At 40.4% G+C, this 12836-nt stretch overlaps 2 long non-coding RNA genes across 2 annotated transcripts in view; both read left to right on the top strand.

Moving 5' to 3' along the window:
• The first annotated feature begins 575 nt into the window (after nt 1-575).
• LOC138961038 (uncharacterized) overlaps nt 576-12836 on the top strand; it is a 36961-nt gene continuing 24700 nt past the window's right edge. The window contains exon 1 of the long non-coding RNA XR_011454133.1: nt 576-908. This is a non-coding gene — a long non-coding RNA (uncharacterized lncRNA). The remainder of the gene's footprint in view (nt 909-12836) is intronic.
• LOC138963104 (uncharacterized) lies at nt 10681-12296 on the top strand. Its single transcript, XR_011454710.1, has 3 exons — nt 10681-11110; nt 11770-11889; nt 12240-12296. It is a non-coding gene; the product is annotated as an uncharacterized lncRNA (long non-coding RNA).

Here is a 12836-nt window from a genome sequence, read left to right as displayed (position 1 = left end):
ATAAATGATCACGTGCGAGCAGGTTACAATCTTGACAGCAATCTTGACAGCAATGCTTGTGTTCAAACCTCAACGAGGAATCTATGTCAACTCGTCAAGGTCAAACGACTGTCGATAAGTTATTCACTGAGCCTGTCCGACCTGTCTTGGGGCTGACGCTTTCGCTGTAAAACTGAAAAAATCTCAAAATGTTTGAAGTCAGTCCAGTTTCTCTATTAACTGGATTTTGTCAGCTATATGATCGTGCATTCTTCTAGTTGCCGGACATTATGACTCAGCTATATGATCGTGCATTCTTCTAGTTGCCGGACATTATGACTCAGCTATATGATCGTGCATTCTTCTAGTTGCCGGACATTATGACTCAGCTATATGATCGTGCATTCTTCTAGTTGCCGGACATTATGACTCAGCTATATGATCGTGCATTCTTCTAGTTGCCGGACATTATAACTCAGCTGAAGGCTCACAGACATCCTTTCTGTGGCGTCTCTCGGGCTCAAGTCGTCCCTAAAGAGTTGCCTGGTTCAAAAGCAGAAAAAGAAATAGAGACTTTCTCAACGTGCAAATAGACTGGAGAACAAAACCACATTCTGCACTACTGCCTTTTGTTTTACCAGGAAGAAGTCCCGAAAGAGGAACATATAACTTAATCAAGAACAAAAAGAGCTCTCAGAAAACTCTGATATTGAAAACAGATAGAGTTACATTGGTGTGGGTCTTTTCAGCTGGACACCAACGTTGGACGGAAACTAAGAAACTTACCCGAGAAAAGCCGGGTGGGAGTGATGCTTGACAAGAAACGATCTCTTCATCTCTACATCAACGGTGACGACCAGGGTGAAGCCGCCCCTAGCCTGCCCGACCCCTGCTTTGCATTCTTTAACCTGAATGGTCCTTACAGACAGGTAGGTTTGTCGAATGAATTATTAGATATATATATACTCTTTTCAGTCAACACTTCATCATTAAAACAGTGCCCCTTATCGTTGCATACTATTTGATTGGATAGTTTAAAAAAGAAACAAAGAGAAACCGAAGATTCTGAGGAAAAGTCTTTAAAACGCTCGAAATATATGTCATCAATGCTGACAAATGTCTAAGCACCATGTGTATCATCCCCGACCTTCTGACTAATTGTTTGACAGTTTGATAATCAAACATCCTCCTTCCATGTAGCCTGTCGATCGTTCTGATAGTGGCAGTGACACTTCAGGTATATTTATGGCATCATTGTGACTTCTACGCCGAACTTGAAACGTGATATTCTGAGGAAAAGTCTCTGGAAGACCTACAATTCCTTTCATAAATGAATGCTCACAAATGTGTGAGCACCGTGTTCATCATCCCGGACATTCTGAATGATTGTTTTTCTGCAACAAGACACTAGCTGTTCACACAGTGCAATCCTACGCTGACTGAGTTTTAAAACATTATTTCCATGCACACACAGTCCTGTTGAAAACATTATTACCATGCACACACAGTCCTGTTGAAAACATTATTACCATGCACACACAGTCCTGTTGAAAACATTATTACCATGCACACACTGTCCTGTTGAAAACATTATTACCATGCACACACAGTCCTGTTGAAAACATTATTTCCATGCACACACAGTCCTGTTGAAAACATTATTACCATGCACACACAGTCCTGTTGAAAATATTATTACCATGCACACACAGTCCTGTTGAAATCATTATTACCATGCACACACAGTCCTGTTGAAAACATTATTACCATGCACACACAGTCCTGTTGAAAACATTATTACCATGCACACACAGTCCTGTTGAAAACATTATTACCATGCACACACAGTCCTGTTGACAACATTATTACCATGCAGACACAGTCCTGTTGAAAACATTATTACCATGCACACACAGTCCTGTTGAAAACATTATTACCATGCACACACTGTCCTGTTGAAAACATTATTACCATGCACACACTGTCCTGTTGAAAACATTATTACCATGCACACACAGTCCTGTTGAAAACATTATCACCATGCACACACAGTCCTGTTGAAAACAAAAGTTTGTAAAACTGAGATCATGAACTCGAAGTAAGGTTGAACATTGCTTAATATTTGTCCTTATTTGTTCTCATCAAACTTGCACCTCAGTTTTTACGTCATGATTTTTTCATTGCATGTGTTTCAGATTACTGCTTTACCTGTTCGACGCATACCGTGAGGTCACCAGACCAAACAAAGAGACTGTTTCCATGGCAATGACTTTTTCTGGCGTTTACCATTCATGTCATTGATGTTGATGTGATTGTTGTTTTTGTTGTTGTTGCTTGTGTGTTTTGTGTACAATACAATATTATACTTGAATTGTATCAAAATGCCTGGCCTTTTCTTGATGGCTGTTTCTGAAAATGCCTCTGACACCATTTGCTTGACTGTTAAAGACAAATACTTAAACTTTTGCTTGCTTGAAATATTTGCCCAAAGATGGATTGCAAAATGTGTGAATTATTATAAAATCAATAGATGTTGATTAATAGAGGGGATTTTATTTTTCACTCAAGTAAGGTAAAGGAATGAGACAAGACGATTTCCTTCTGTCCATGTCTAGGATTTCTTGGTGTCGAAATGTTTTCATTTTAGGCACATCAAAATACAAAGATGTCAGTGTAATATTTGTGAACAAAGGAGTGTTCCTCTCACAGTTTTCACAGTTGACCTTTTTGTATTGAGAGTAAATAATGTGTTTGTGCATTTATTGACACCTGGCAGTTACTCGGTTCATAGTTTGAATTATGGCATTGCAGATTACTGTGTGCACAGATTCCACATCAATTCTTATGTGAATTTAAGCCAGAGTCTGGTTGAAATTGTAATCCTACAAATGTGTAAGTTTGTTGCGTAATTTGTGTAGTATATATCAAAGAACCAAAGGGAAGTAATCGCTCCGTCGCGATATAACCTCGAATGGTTGAAAACGACGTTAAACACCAAATAAAGAAAGAAAGAAAGTAATCGCTCTTTATGCATACGACATGTGTAATGGAGTAAGTGAGAGTTATAAGGAACCCTTCTCCTGGCACCTGAGAGAATAACAAGCATTGAAATGAACAAGCGACTTTCATCCTCAAACATACATTATATATTGTGTAGTATAGTTGTATCGTATCGTCAAAATAATATGATGAATGAGGAATGCGTCACACTTTTGTGAAGGAAGTATATTACATATTGTGCCACTCACAATATCCAAAAAACATATTAATAGATGAATTAATCCGATCCTGACGGGAAATATGTAATATAATTGTGTGGGTATTTTGTTCATTGGTGCCGACGGGATACCAATCACGTGACAAAGTTGCGAACGTTTTAACCCATTAATGCCTGAATTTTTTTTTTTTTAAATTTCTGTTTGTTTGATGTCAAATGATATTTGTAGGTCATATGTAACTGTCATTTGGATGATTTTGGCTCGTGCTTTGATTTATATGCTATAAAGAGACCGTCCTCATATGAGGACGCTAGGCACGAGTGGGCACAGGTAAATAACAAGACCAAAATAAGACAATTTCTTGCAAAACACATTGGACATCTTTAATTTCTTGCATCAGCAAACTGTGAACAGTTGAACGTGTGAACATAACAGTAAAAAAATAATAAAAATATGAAAACTGTCTCTTTGCATGTTCAAATTGGTGATAATTTGGCGCTTTTTTCGAGAATTTATCCGGCCTGTGCACTTCACCAGAGAGACCGGGAAAATGTAAATAAGTAAACTCATACTTCTTTAGAACTTGACTAGCAGTACAGGACTTTAGCACTTGACTAGCGGTACAGGACTTTAGCACTTGTCTAGCAGTACAGGGATGATCGTTTTAATCCTTGACTAGGACAACAGAAGTCAACAATTGGAACTGTATAGTTCACTCAGTGTGAAATTGCTCAAAGCATTTCACGTGCACTCCAACGCCGCATTTTCTACACTTTTGTCTGCATTTCTTGTGACAGAGTGCACAGCGGATTTGCTTGTCGATCCACTGTACCACGTGGTCTCTCCCATCGAAGCGTACAGCTCTGGAAACTCTACGGTCAAGTTGTGGAGTGTGGCCATGTGGACGACCAACAGGTGGGGGTTGTGCTGCTTTGGCCAAATAGTTTTTGACAATGGCACGGCGAACTGCAAGCAGGTCCAGTAGAGTGTTGGTCGCTGCAGCTGTGTGTCGATACAGAAGCCATGCCTGTTGCACGCTAACATCTACAATGTAAGCAAAAATAGGCCACCACCACTTTTTGGTTCTTATGGCGATTCTGTACGTGTCCACATTTTGGTCCATTCGGTCGACACCACCCATGGTCTTGTTGTAGTGGGAGATCAGAAACGGTTGACCGATTTGCACTCTCTGGTGAGCAGATCTGGACCAACGGCTGGCTGTCTGAACAGGATGGATGCCCACACAGTTGGATATGACGTTCACCACGCTGTTGTCATTCCAGCGAACTGCAACGAATCCGCTCTTGTCATCTGTGAAATAGTCGTAAGTGCCTCAGCTTGCTTTCTGCATGTCTTTGACGTTCTTGAGTGGACAATCTTCCATGCGGTTGGACCTAATTGTCCCTGTGCATCCGATGCCTTTTGATGTCAGATGGTCAACTAGTTTCATCGAGGTAAAAAGATTGTCAAACGTCAGATGGTATGCATCATTCCCCTGGATTTTGGAGATCAAATCAACGACCACTGAGCCTCCCATCCCCAATCCTGGACACTCGGCAACCTGCTGGCCTTTCGCACCTTGGTAGGGTTCGAGCTGAACCACATATCCAAGAGAGCCAGGACCCAGAACTTGTAGCCAAAGCGTATTGGCTTCCCCCTGATAAACTGTCTGCATCCATGACGGCCATAGTACGGAACCATACTTTCGTCAATGCTGAGGCTATGTTGCTTGACAAAGTTGTTGAGGCCTTCCATCTGGAAAAATAATCGTTGCCGAGGCATTTGCTGACAGCTGTCTTCCATTCAGGTTTTCAACAGCCGGACCCTCTTCTTCATCACCACTATCCTCATCCGTGAGCGTGTCCACTTGTGGAGGCTCTATGAAGACATCTGCTCGATGGAAGTAATTGGTTTCCTCCAGCATGTCCAGCACTTCATTGACACTATATCTGCCGAAAGAAATATACTGAGTGACTATCATGTTGAGTTACTATCATGCTAAATGACTCTAAAAACCTGTGACCGTTCGTGCCTAGCGTCCTCATATGAGGACGCCGCTTTGATTACTCATTATCACTAAAACACAAAATATTCAGACAAACTGAAAAACTTAGTTTCTAAAATGGTATTGAATAACAATTTCACTTATGTAATGTTATTAACAAAGTAAAAAAATGAAAGAGTTATTTGCTTACCTTTTGGGTGGTGACATTTTGGTGGTTTCACACAGCACATGTGTAATCCAAAATGGCTGCTGCTGGAAGCTATGGAGAGGAAGAAACTCTAGCACGCAATGTTTGCTTCAGACTACTCCCCCTTGATATGTGTGTTATAAAAAAATGAGTCATTCACTTATTGGCTCTGACAGAAATGCCTAAATTCGAGGTGTCCTCATATGAGGACGCTAGGCAATAATGGGTTAATATCAAGAGAGAACATATCCTGTTTTGGCTGTTGTGTTTGGGCAATATGATCTGCATAGAAAAGGAATGTTCTAACCTTTGATCAATTCGTTTCACAACAAATGCATTGTTATGGAAAGATGTGCACAGCCGTTAAGAATGTGTGTGTGTGTGTGTGTGTGTGTGTGTGTGAGTGTGTGTGTGTGTGTGTGAGTGTGTGTGTGTGTGTGTGTGCGTGTGTGTGTGTGTTGTGTGTGTGTGTGTGTGTGTGTGTGTGTGTGTGTGTGTGTGCGATTGGATTTCAATGAACACAGTTGTTTTTAATTATTTGTCAAGTAAAAGGATACTAAGATTGTGATGAATTTACATGTCTCTGTCTGTATAAATTGTATGTACACTTTTTACTTTATCAAGCCTTAGTTTATGAGTGAGATAATATCAGCAAGAAATCATTAAAATGGGGAAATCATGAATTGTGTCATTGGTCACAATTTAAGTTATAGATTTTAGATGTAATGTTTTTGCTTGATCAAGCCTTCGTTGAATCAGTTACATGATATCGGCAAGAAATGATTCAATTGATTGATGTAACGGGTCGCAGTTTTTGTCATAATAATGTGGAAACAATCATTTCTATTTCATTTTGAGATTTTGCGTCAGATTAAAACTTATGGGAAACGGGGTCACGCGCTCTAGAATATTGTAATGCTGCCAACATGTTTAAAACATAGAAACAATACCCACATAATGGTTTCTACAACAACTCTTTTGTTGAACGTCTTTACATAACTACAGCCTATTGACATCACTATGCTTGCTAGTTCTCTATAAAACCACAGGACTGCCGATGTAAATTATTCTGCTCCTAATCTAAGATCTAGCCAGGTTTTTGACATGTAATAAGAACATTTCTACATTTGAACGTATTCCAAACCTCCATAGCTCTGGGATGTTCTGTGCCAACTGGGATTTGTTTGTGTTTGTATGTGTGTTTTATTTTTTTTAGTTTTTTTATGTCTTGTCTTTTTAACTAACACTAGTTTCCATCTGCAAAATGAACTATTTGGAAAAGTCTAACTGCACAGTACAAAGTCAAGACGTTGATTGTTGGTACGTGTCCAAGCGGAGGGCATGGTCTAGCCAAAGTTAAAACCTGGACCGGTGTGAGATAGCAAGCAGACTGTTTTCACGCCATGTAAACACCTGGACCGGTGTGAGATAGCAAGCAGACTGTTTTCACGCCATGTAAACACCTGGACCGGTGTGAGATAGCAAGCAGACTGTTTTCACGCCATGTAAACACCTGGACCGGTGTGAGATAGCGAGCAGACTGTTTTCACGCCATGTAAACACCTGGACCGATGTGAGATAGCAAGCAGACTGTTTTCACGCCATGTAAACACCTGGACCGGTGTGAGATAGCAAGCAGACTGTTTTCACGGGAAGGATTGTGTTTTCAACTCACGGTCTTTTTTCTTGACCCTCTGCACGGTGAGGGCTGGACGTACAGCACCATGTACACTTGCTTACACTTATACCTCGTTAATAAAGATGTCTTGTCTGCATGGTCTTGTCATGTGTTTTACTCTCTCTCTCTCTCCCTCTCTCTCTCTCTCTGTATCTCTCTCTCTGTCCCTCTCTCCCTCTCTCTCTCCCTCTGACTCTCTCTCTCTCTCCCTCTCTCTCTCTCCCTCTCTCTCTCTCCCTCTCTCTCTCTTTCTCTCTCTCTTTCTCTCTCTTTTTCTTTCTTTCTCTCTCTCTCTGTCTCCCCGTTCTCTCTCTTTTTCTGTCTCTCTCTTTCTCTTTCTTTCTTTCTCTCTCTCTCTCTCTCTCTTTCTCTCTCTCTCTCTCTTTCTCTCTCTCTCTCTCTCTCTCTCTCTTGAATACACACACACACACACACACACACATACACACACACACACACACACACACACACACACACACACACACACACACACACAGTTGTCGCTTTTTATTATCAAGTTTTCAAGTTTGATACACAATGTATGGAACAGCAAGGCACTGATGAGTTTCAATATCTATTGTCTGTTTACAGAATAATGATTGAATCAGTTTTAAACATTTCATTGTGACTGAATGACAACTTGAGGAGGCAAATACTGCCACATTTTTATCAAAAAGTGCTAGGAGTTAGTGCCAAATCGCATGGTTAACCCCATCATTGAATGATAACTAGCGATCATTCAAACCGTATTCGGCTTCTGACAACATTGTAGTTGCAGTCACGGTAAAGAGAGCAAGCGGGACCGAACAACCATACAACTCGTAGCCTGTTTAAATGTCAGTGTATTTGACTGATCCTAATTCCAAACCGACCAGTGGCCTTGAGAACAATGAGGATTTAAGATCATAGTTGGTCATACGTTATGTAGTTGGTTGAACTACAGAAACGATGTTAAGGCAGTTTGCATTTCAGGCCGTGTACGTGATGACACTGCAAATTCGTTCTTAACTGCACAAAAAGCATAGAGAGAGCCATCAAGTATTGATTTATTTAATCTATTTTTAAATCCAGGACGTGAAAGTATGGTGCAGTTTTGTTGATTGCGTTGGAACGGGAAAACCCGAAAACAGTCATGAATCGTCTATTTTAACCTTCGCCCGACCGGGTTATCGACTTCCCACGGAAGACATCGTGAGTCCGTGCGGACCCATGCTTCTCAAAGAAGGAAACATATGCATACCCTTCCGTAGACCCATGCTTTCCAACGAAGCAAAAACGTGCATCCCCTTCCGTAAACGCCGTGGTTAAATTTCCGCGAGAAGTAATTAAATTCAATTATTAATTGAATTATTACCGTGCGGACTAAAGCTTCTCAAAAAAGGAACAACTTGAATACCCTTCTGTAGACGTCGTGGGGCCTTGTGGACCCACATTGCTATGTATTAATTTCGCTCTACGCGACTTGCTTATTAACTCCAAAATTAAACAGATCATAACAAACGATGTTTAGAGCCAATACCTGAAGGTTTGTGACTTTTCTCCCTAGTTTTTATGTAAGTTCCTTCCGTTTGAGAAACATGGGTCAGCACGGTTCCACGATGTCGTCCGTGTGTAGTCTAAATTTGACCTTTATTGTTTTTAATTACCTCTCGCAGAAATGTAATGATCTTTTAGGATATAAGAGCGTTTTATGTGTCTGATGCATTCTTATATGCTCATTAAAAAAAAATCCAACTGGTTTAAGAGATATTTGCAATTAAACACCCTTCTGGGTCCACACGGACCCACGACGACCGGCGAAGGTTAAGAAATGTGATCATTTATCAAAGATACTCTTAGGACAAAGCACATTAATATGGCTATAACAAATTCATGACAAAAAAAAAGGTACACATGTCTACGACTGAAAGTATTGATTATGATCTTTGTAGTCGAGGTTTTTCAAGATCTGAAACAATGCCCGATTAAATCAGCTGACTCACACTCTCTACATTATCCCTACATTATCCCTACATTATCTCTACATTATCCCTACATTATCTATACATTATCCCTACATTATCTATACATTATCCCTACATTATCTCTACATCATCCCTACATTATCTGTACATTATCCCTACATTATCTCTACATTATCCCTACATTATCCCTACATTATCCCTACATTATCCCTACATTATCCCTACATTATCTCTACATTATCCCTCATCCTTTTCCCCGTCCACCTGTGCTATTTACAGTGATCTGATTCATTGAACGGAAACAGTGCTTGTGGCCAGAGTGACCGTTCGTCTGCAGGCATGAAAACTGAAAAAAAAAAAAATACTGAAAAAAAAATTCGAAGGCGCGTAGCGCCAAGTTTCGCAGGCGCATAGCGCCAAGACTTCTAGGGGGGTCCGGGGGCATGCTCCCCCGGAAATTTTTTTTTTCAAGGGTGCAATTTGGTGCAATCTGGGGCTATCTGAGCCTTAAAATTGGATTCAAACATGGCCCCAAAACTATTTTACTATAACTGTGACTAGGAAAAAAAAAAATAAAAATAAAAAAAATTAAAACAAAAAATTAAAACAAAAAGGAAAAATACGGAAATTAAAAAAAAATACGGTTTATTTTTTTCAAAAATACGGAAAATACGGAAAATACGGAGAATTTTCATGCCTGCGTCTGTGTGTGTGTGTGTGTGTGTGTGTGTGTGTGTGTGTTTGTGTGTGTGTGTGTGTGTGTCTGTGTATGCGTGTGTGTATGTGTGTGTGTGTGTATGCGTGTGTGTATGTGTGTGTGTGTGTGTGTGTGTGGCTGGCTGTCTGGCTGTCTATCGGGTCTCCGTGGCTGGATTACATTTGTTATTTTGTGACTATTGCTTTGGCTCTCCACTGACCCAGTGATTGAATCGTGTTGAAACTTGATACGCAGCTCGTAGTTTCAGCACTGACTTCAACCGTGACACTTCATGACTAATCGGGTCACAGTGTTTTCAAAGGTTCGTCCGCACTGTACCGGAAAGATAAACTTTGAACCACATCACGCGATCACAGCATATCTTACGTCACACTCTTCAGTGCACTGGCTGCCGCTGTGCGAAGTTAGAACCAGTGTGGACAGTTTGCCACATTCGTGTCTTTTAGTGTGAATCATTCATCCAAATTATCGCTTCGGGATCTCTACCATAGATTTATCAACTACGTTGTCGACTATTCGTTTCTTCAACTTCGCTCTGAGGCTGAGACAAGTTGCGAGGTATGTCACTATTGATTCAACGTTCACGGAATTTCCGGGTTTACCCTACTTTCGGTTCGCAAGTTTCTGTTCTCTCTAGACCACACACACATTAATGCCTGTGATTGTGTGTGTGTGTGTGTGTGTGTGTGTGTGTGTGTGTGTGTGTGTGTGTGTGTGTGTGTGTGTGTGTAGTTTGTGTGGCTATCTGTCTTTTTGTGTGTCTATCTGTCTGTCTGTCTGCTGCAATATGTGTCTATGTGACACTTTACTTCACGATCTCTTGTGCTGTATTCTGTCTGAAGATCGGCAGCAAAATCTGTAGCTCGGTAGACAATTTGATGCTGGCCAAACGGGAAAAAGTGCTTCAACGTAAGGCTAGTACTCTTTTCGCAAGTAGTGGGGCTCCTATGTTGCAGAATCACTCAACAATTAATCACATCTTGTGACAAACATCATACTTCGTGATATTGTTCCTTATGATGTTTTAAATGATTTCAGATACAGAGCCACTTCAGAAATTGATTTTTGTGTTTATAATAATGAATAAAAGGCTGCACCTACAGCAGACGATTTTCATACCAAAAGCCATCAGCAGTAAATATTTCCAACTCAGCAAATGTAAACTTCAATTATTAACAATGCACCAGAAGTTGTCTGGTGATAATATATACATGAAATAAATATTTTCATGGGTACTTTTGTGTTCTGTCATTTAGTTTTATATTTTTTTTAGAAAAGTATATATCCGCAGCTAGAAAATTCAAGATGGCGGCCTCCGTACCAATGCGTGTTTTGATTGAGCGAAAACAACGTTTGTGAGGGTAAGTTTTTAAGATTACCCTTTCATTCACCAATTTCACGTCATTATAATCTTTATTTGTCCCCTCGGGTCTGTTTTTGATCGGCTGAAGCGCTGAAATGCTGCACACTTTCAAATCTTGCTGAAACTGACTGGATTGTGATAGATCTAGATCTATCTGTTGATTGAATGAAAGAAAACCATGCTCGCCACCCACATGATTTTGACAAGTTAAAAGAACTTTGAATAAAAGGCAAGGAGACAGAGATTGTTCAAGGCATGATAATTAGTCCTGCCTATTATAAAGGACTTGACTTCCATAAGTTTCTAAAAAAACTGAGGGGGGAGGGGGAGTGACTTAGAGTGACTAGGCCACAGTGACAATGACATGTACTTAACTAGTAGGAGGGCCAGCTAGGGGGGGGGGGGGGGGGGGGGACCATTCCCCATGTCTCTACGGTCTTGTGATCAAACTTTCAAAGATGATAGCTAAAAGACAAAAGTATGCAATAAGCTTATGTGCTAATGAAATGAGAAATGAGTGGTTTTGAAAAAAGTGGTACCTCTCTCTGAGTCTGAGTCTCACTCTCAACACTGTTACGATATTGGTGTGTTACTTTTTTCTCAACCTTTTACTTAATTTAGGTTGACAGTGCATTGGTGTGCATTTTATTTTAACAGAATATACAACTGAGGGTTACACCACATGCGGGTTCCTGAGAACAAGAGTGCTGCGTGAATACATTATGAGCAATTCTGCCGGTGCCACACAAACGAGCTGATTTCACCATTACTATCAAGGTTGGTACCTAATACCTCCAGAGTAGCTGAACAGTTTGCATCTTTTTTTTGATAATTAACAAGTATGCACACATATATGCGTAAGCTACCTCTGTGAATTTGGTGGGTTTACCATACCCTCACAAGGGTCAACATTCTGTAAGCGACTGTTAGAATTCTAATGAATGTAGCGGCCAGCAAGATTTAAGAATCAGTTGGGTAACTGGAAACAGTTTTTTTGTATTGACCTTAAATAGTAAGAATTATACAAATAGTTAAAATAAAATTTTTGCATTTTATCTTTTGTGTGAAGACTTTGGCTAACTCTCTGAGATAGTAAACATTATTCAAATAAAATTGTCACTTTTCAGCTTTTGTATGAAGGGTACCCCAGGTGGATTTCCTACACCATGGATTTAGAGTAGGCCAGACATCTAAGACGGTCTGCTTCTCATCCCAGCTGATTTCAGTTTTCTGCTTATGAAGTGTGCATCGCTATGGAAAAGGATTCAGCCATTTTTTGCTCACCACATTGCCAAAGCCATTGGCCCCGAGAAGTCACCCTGCCTGCCCATGTTTCACAGTTTTACAGACTGTGATACTGTGTTGTTCTTCGGTGGTATTGGGGGCTTGACAAGTATGGCATGCATTAGTAGACATCACACAATCTTTCCTCAGGTTGTCTGCTCTTCTTTGAGAGCTAAGTACTACTGACAGGTCAGTTCAAGAGCATTTTGTGGTACTTCTGCAGGACAAAACCAAACTTCCTGGGTGTGAACAGTGCTAGAAGGTACCTCTTCAGTCAAAAGCGCTGCCAAATTCCCCAAAACACCCTTACAAGTAACGTGCTGTTGCAGGACATGAGTTTGAGAAGAGCAATCTACCAATTAGACTACGTCAGTAAATATACAATCAGGCAAACAACCCAACACCAATAATTGTGGGGCTGGCAGTCCAAGGCTGGAAAG

This window comes from Littorina saxatilis, linkage group LG3 (genome assembly GCF_037325665.1).
Source record: "Littorina saxatilis isolate snail1 linkage group LG3, US_GU_Lsax_2.0, whole genome shotgun sequence".
NCBI classification, from domain to species: Eukaryota; Metazoa; Mollusca; class Gastropoda; order Littorinimorpha; family Littorinidae; genus Littorina; species Littorina saxatilis.
This window is presented reverse-complemented; position numbering and strand designations above follow the sequence as displayed.